The following is a 6000-nucleotide window of genomic DNA, read 5'->3' as shown; positions in this document are numbered from 1 at the left end:
GATTCGGATCCGATAAATTAGAACAAAGAGGGAAAAACAATTGAAAAATCATGCAAATTAAAAATTTAGTGCTTGTCTTTTCACTATAATATTTCAGACACATTATGTATGTGTTTTAAGAGTGCGTCTGGTATACTGCTAGAAGCACGGAGCACTCCATACTTCCAAGTTGTTTTTGATGTTCGGACTTTCGAATAGACGATCGGTTCCGTTAGACTTGATTTACAGTATTTGAAGTATCTAGAAAATAAATTTTGTGATTTTTCGATATCATCTGCTTAGTGATCGAAGTGGCTCAAAATCAACGGCTGAAAATAAAAATCTTACAAAATATGATGATATGACATTAAAATTTTAGATCAAAGTTATTGATCTTGTTTTATATGGTATAAAGAATTTTTTATCAAAATTTCATGTGATCTTGATATTTCTACACCGTTAAACTTGCAAACAGCTCACAACGGCCATTAAAATTATTGATTTTGAGCCCCTTCGATCACTAGGCAAATGATATCGAAAAATTACAAAATTTATTTTTTAGGTACTTCAAATACTCTAGATCAACTCTAACGGAGCCGATCGTCAATTCGAAAGTCCGAACAAAGAAAATAACTGGGAAGCACGGAGGGCTCCGTGCTTTCAGAAGCATACCACCCTACTCGTGTTTTAATTATATTTAGTAGGCGCGCATGTGTGTTGAACTTATGATGTATGCTATGTGACTAATTACATATATTTTGTGTAATTATGTTATACATGTTTGGACTAACCAATACAATTTTAACTGTTATGGTGTTGTATGTTGTTACGTGCCGAATTCCCTGACCCTTGACCCGGTCAACGATCCTCCTCGGGGAGCGCGTCGGGATGAAAACGGCTTCGGAAGGTGACCCTCGAAGTTTGCGTCCTTCGATTGATCAAACGATTCGGCTGACGAGGGATCGGACTAGCCGGGTTCGAAACCTTTACAGTAAATTCGGTTCGGTTGGGTGAGCCGAATGTACGGATCAAACAAGAACTAAGGTCAGCCGAAGAGCCGAATGACTAGACAACACAGGAATTGGTCGGCTTGAAGATCCGAATGCCTTTATATATTAATAAAACAGAGTGTGCCCGAAGGGCATACAGGCTCTGAAAATCTAGATTACAACAGAGTGTGCCCGTAGGGCATACAGACTCCAGAGATCTAACTTAAAAGCTACTCCTAGAAAAGCAGTAAATGCGGGTAAAAAAGATTACACGTAGACTACTCCTAGAAAACGATAAATGCAGGAAAGGAAAGATATGAAAATACGGTGGTCTTCTCGTTCAGGGGAGAGAAAGACTACTATTACAGGCTTTGAAGTTACTATTTATAGTGATGTCTTCTCAGCCCACATTATTGGTCGGTTTTTAGTAATGGGGGAAGTGGTGTAGATATGATCTTGGAAGTTACACCCCACTTCTCATGGAAGTTACGCCCCACTTCTCATGGAAGTTACACCCCACTTCTCAACCGTTTCTGCCTAAACGCTCTTGACCTTCAGGCACCTTATTGCCGACTTTTGGTGTACCATGTGTCCTTATTTCTTTGGCTCATACGTGGGTTAGGTCGGCGTGAGTTAATTTTTTGGTATCAACAATGCCCTCCCAATAGTCTTTCGAATGAACATTCGAATGACTATTGGTGCCAAATCGACTGCTCAATGACACAGCCGAACCCAAGCTTTAGTTTCGCTGGTCCTGGTCGGCTTAAAGAAAACGGCTCTTTATCATCCCAGCCGCATATATCTCGGTTTCATCAGCCGAGTCTTTACTTTTACTCGATTGGTTCGACTCTTTTTGAACCGAATGTTCTTCTATCAAGGATTTCTCTTTGAAGAAAGTGGCTCTTTACCAACCACATATATCTCAGCTTCATTAGCCGATTCTTCACTTTCACTCGATTGGCTCGGCTGTTCTTAAACCGACTACTCTTCTATCAAAGATTTCTCCTTGCCTTTATTTTGATTTTTATATCAGCTCCATTGCAGCCGATTGTCTTTATTTTCCTTTCGGAATTGCTCATATTGGGCAACTCGACCACCTAGATCAAATAGGTTAGGAAAATACTTATCTTCAAAATGGTCTTTTATCTTAAAATGCAGACCATTTAACGCCATTTTGGCGAACTCTGATTCCGGCATTCTCATAAAGCATCGGGTTTTGGCTATTTTGAAACAGTTCAAATACTCTTCGACCGTTTCACCTGACTTATGTCGGTATAAAGCCAAGTCGGCAACCGATAATTGTGACACCGACCTATAGAATTGCTCATGAAATTTTCTTTCCAATTCATCCCAATTTTGGACGTAATTGGTTGATAAACTTGTATACCAAGTAAACACCGTTTTAGTTAACGACGTGTTAAATAATCGAAGTTTCAAAAATGAGTCAGCGGCCGCTTCTCTACATTGGGTCGTGAACCGGGCTATATGCTCGACCGTATTCTCTGTTTCATCACCCGAGAACTTGTCGAACTTCGGCATTTTCCAGTTTGCCGGATACGGATGCTCCACGTCGATGTTCACAGGATAAGGAGATCTAAACACAGGCCGCATTGCCGGCCTTGCGCGAACTTCGAAAGTATTTCGGATGGCTTCTTCAATCCGTGCGTATATTTCATTATTGTTCCCCTGCAAAGGAACCTGTGCTTGTACTACATTCGGTCCTTGCGGTAGACCGAAATTCGGTATAATAAGGTTAACTCCTTGCACATTCGGAGCCTGCCCTCCAGTCCTTACGCCCATGTTTTGGGGCTGGTAAGCTGGTAAAGGAGGTAAACCCGATGCCATCTCCGACTGCGGACCGGCGTTTATATTCGCCGGCCTATAAGCAGCGTGGAAAGGTGCCATTTGCAGTTGCGCCTGTGATACCACCGGCGTGACGGAATTTTGTTGCATCGGCACATTTAGGGGCCCCTGTTGCCCCCCGTAAGGTTGCTCATTTCGAATAAATAACTGTCTGATTCGAACAATATTTTCATTGTAGGCCGTGATGGCGGCCAGCACTGCGTCTAGTCGAGCGATACTTTGATGGATATTTTGATCTACAGTTTGCAGGACTCGGGTCATCTGGCCGAGTGCCTGAATTAGACTCGACTCTTGATAAGCCGATTGCCCACTAATTTTATTTTCTGCTTGTAATACTGCACAACGACGCTCATCAGCGTTTTCAGTATTACTGGTTTGGTCGTTCCGGGATGTTCGAGGAACAACTAGATTGCGAAAATTCATGCCATTGTCATCAACCATAGTTTGTATAAAATAAAAATACAAATTTACTTGGACAAGTGTCCCATCGGGCGTGCCAAAAATTGTTACGTGCCGAATTCCCTAACCCTTGACCCGGTCAACGATCCTCCTCGGAAAGTGCGTCGGGATGAAAACGGCTTCGGATGGTGACCCTCGAAGTTTGCGCCCTTCGATTGATCAAGCGATTCGGCTGACGAGAGATCGAATCAGCCCGGTTTGAAACCTCTACAGTAAATTCAGTTCGGCTGGGTGAGTCGAATGTACGGATCAAACAAGAACTAAGGTCGGTCGAAGAGCCAAATGACTAGACAACACAGGAATTGGTTGGCTTGAAGAACCGAATGCCTTTATATATTAATAAAACAGAGTGTGCCCGAAGGGCATACAGACTCTGAAAATCTAGATTACAACAGAGTGTGCCCGTGGGGCATACAGACTCCAGAGATCTAACTTAAAAGCTACTCCTAGGAAAGCAGTAAATGCAGGTAAAAAAGATTACACGTAGACTACTCCTAGAAAACGATAAATGCAGGAAAGGAAAGATATGAAAATGCGGTGGTCTTCTCGTTCAGGGGAGAGAAAGACCACTATTACAGGCTTTGAAGTTACTATTTATAGTGATATCTTCTCAGCCCACATTATTGGTCGGTTTTTAGTAGTGGGGAAAGTGGTGTAGACATGATCTTGGAAGTTACACCCCACTTTTCATGGAAGTTACGCCGCACTTCTCATGGAAGTTACACCCCACTTCTCTACCGTTCCCGCCTAAACGCTCTTGACCTTCAGGCGCCTTATTGCCGACTCCTGGTGTACCACGTGTCCTTATTTCTTTGGCTCATACGTGGGTTAGGTCGGCGTGTGTTAATTTTTTGGTATCAACAATGTCCCCCAATAGTCTTTCGAATGAACATTCGGATGACTATTGGTGCCAAATCGACTGCTCAATGACACAGCCGAGACCGAAGCTTTAGTTTCGCTGGTCCTGGTCAGCTTAAAGAAAACGACTCTTTATCATCCCAGCCGCATATATCTCGGTTTCATCAGTCGAGTCTTTACTTTTACTCGATTGGGTCGGCTCTTTTTGAACCGAATGTTCTTCTATCAAGGATTTCTCTTTGAGGAAAGTGACTTTTTACCAGCCACATATATCTCGGCTTCATCAGCCGATTCTTCACTTTCACTCGATTGGCTTGGCTGTTCTTGAACCGATTGCTTTTCTATCAAGGATTTCTTCTTGCCTTTGTTTTGATTTTTATATTGGCTCCATTGCAGCCGATCGTCCTTACTTTCCTTTTGGAATTACTCATATTGGGCAACTCGAATACCTAGATAAAATAGGTTAGGAAAATACTTATCTTCAAAATGGTCTTTTATCTTAAAATGCAGACCATTTAACGCTATTTTGGCGAACTCTGATTCCGACATTCTCATAAAGCACCGGATTTTGGCTATTTTGAAACAGTTCAAATACTCTTCGACCGTTTCACCTGACTTCTGTCGGTATAAAGTCAAGTCGGACACCGATAATTGTGGCTTCGACCTATAGAATTGCTCATGAAATTTTCTTTCCAATTCATCCCAGTCTTGGACGGAATTGGCTGATAAACTTGTATACCAAGTAAACGCCGTTTTAGTTAACGACGTGTTAATTAATCGAAGTTTAAAAAATGAGTCAGCGGTCGCTTCTCTACATTGGGCCGTGAACCGGGCTATATGCTCGACCGTATTCTCTGTTTCATCACCCAAGAACTTGTCGAACTTCGGCACTTTTCAGTTTGCCGGATACGGATGCTCCACGTCAATGTTCGCAGCATAAGGAGATCTAAACACAGGCAGTATTGCCGGCCTTGTACCAATTTTGAAAGTATTTCGGATGGCTTCTTCAATCCGTGTGTATATTTCATTATTGTTCCCCTGCAAAGGAACCTGTGCTTGTACTACATTCGGTCCTTCCAGTAGACCAAAATTCGGTATAATAGGGTTAACTCCTTGCATATTCGGAGCCTGCCCCCCCGTCCTTACGCCCACGTTTTGGGGCTGGTAAGCTGGTAAAGGAGGTAAACCCGATGCCATCTCCGACTGCGGGCGGGTGTTTATATTCGCCGGTCTATAAGCAGCCTGGAAAGGTGCCATTTGCAGTTGCGCCTGTGATACCGCCGGCGTGACGGAATTTTGTAGCACCGGCACATTTAGGGGCCCCTATTGCCCCCCGTAAGGTTGCTCATTTTGGATAAATAACTGTCTGATTCGAACAATATTTTCATTATAGGCCGTGATGGCGGCGAGCACCGTGTCTAGTCGAGCGGTACTTTGATGGATATTTTGATCTACAGTTTGCAGGACTCGGGTCATTTGGCCAAGTGCCTGAATTAGATTCGGCTCTTGATAAGCCGATAGCCCACTAATTTCATTTTCTGCTGGTAATACTGCACAACAACGCTCATCAGCGTTTTCAGTATTACTGGTTTGGTCGTTCCTGAATGTTCGAGGAACAACTCGATTGCGGAGATTCATGCCATTGTCATCAGCCATAGTTTGTATAAAATGAAAATACAAATTTACTTGGACAAGTGTCCCGCCGGGCGTGCCAAAAATTGTTACGTGTCGAATTCCCTAACCCTTGCCCCGGTCAATGATCCTCCTCAGGGAGTGCGTCGGGATGAAAACGGCTTTGGATGGTGACCCTCGAAGTTAGCGCCCTTCGATTGATCAAGCAATTCAGCTGACG

This window comes from Ananas comosus, linkage group 8, assembly GCF_001540865.1.
Source record: "Ananas comosus cultivar F153 linkage group 8, ASM154086v1, whole genome shotgun sequence".
NCBI classification, from domain to species: Eukaryota; Viridiplantae; Streptophyta; class Magnoliopsida; order Poales; family Bromeliaceae; genus Ananas; species Ananas comosus.
Note: the sequence above shows the minus strand (reverse complement) of the source record.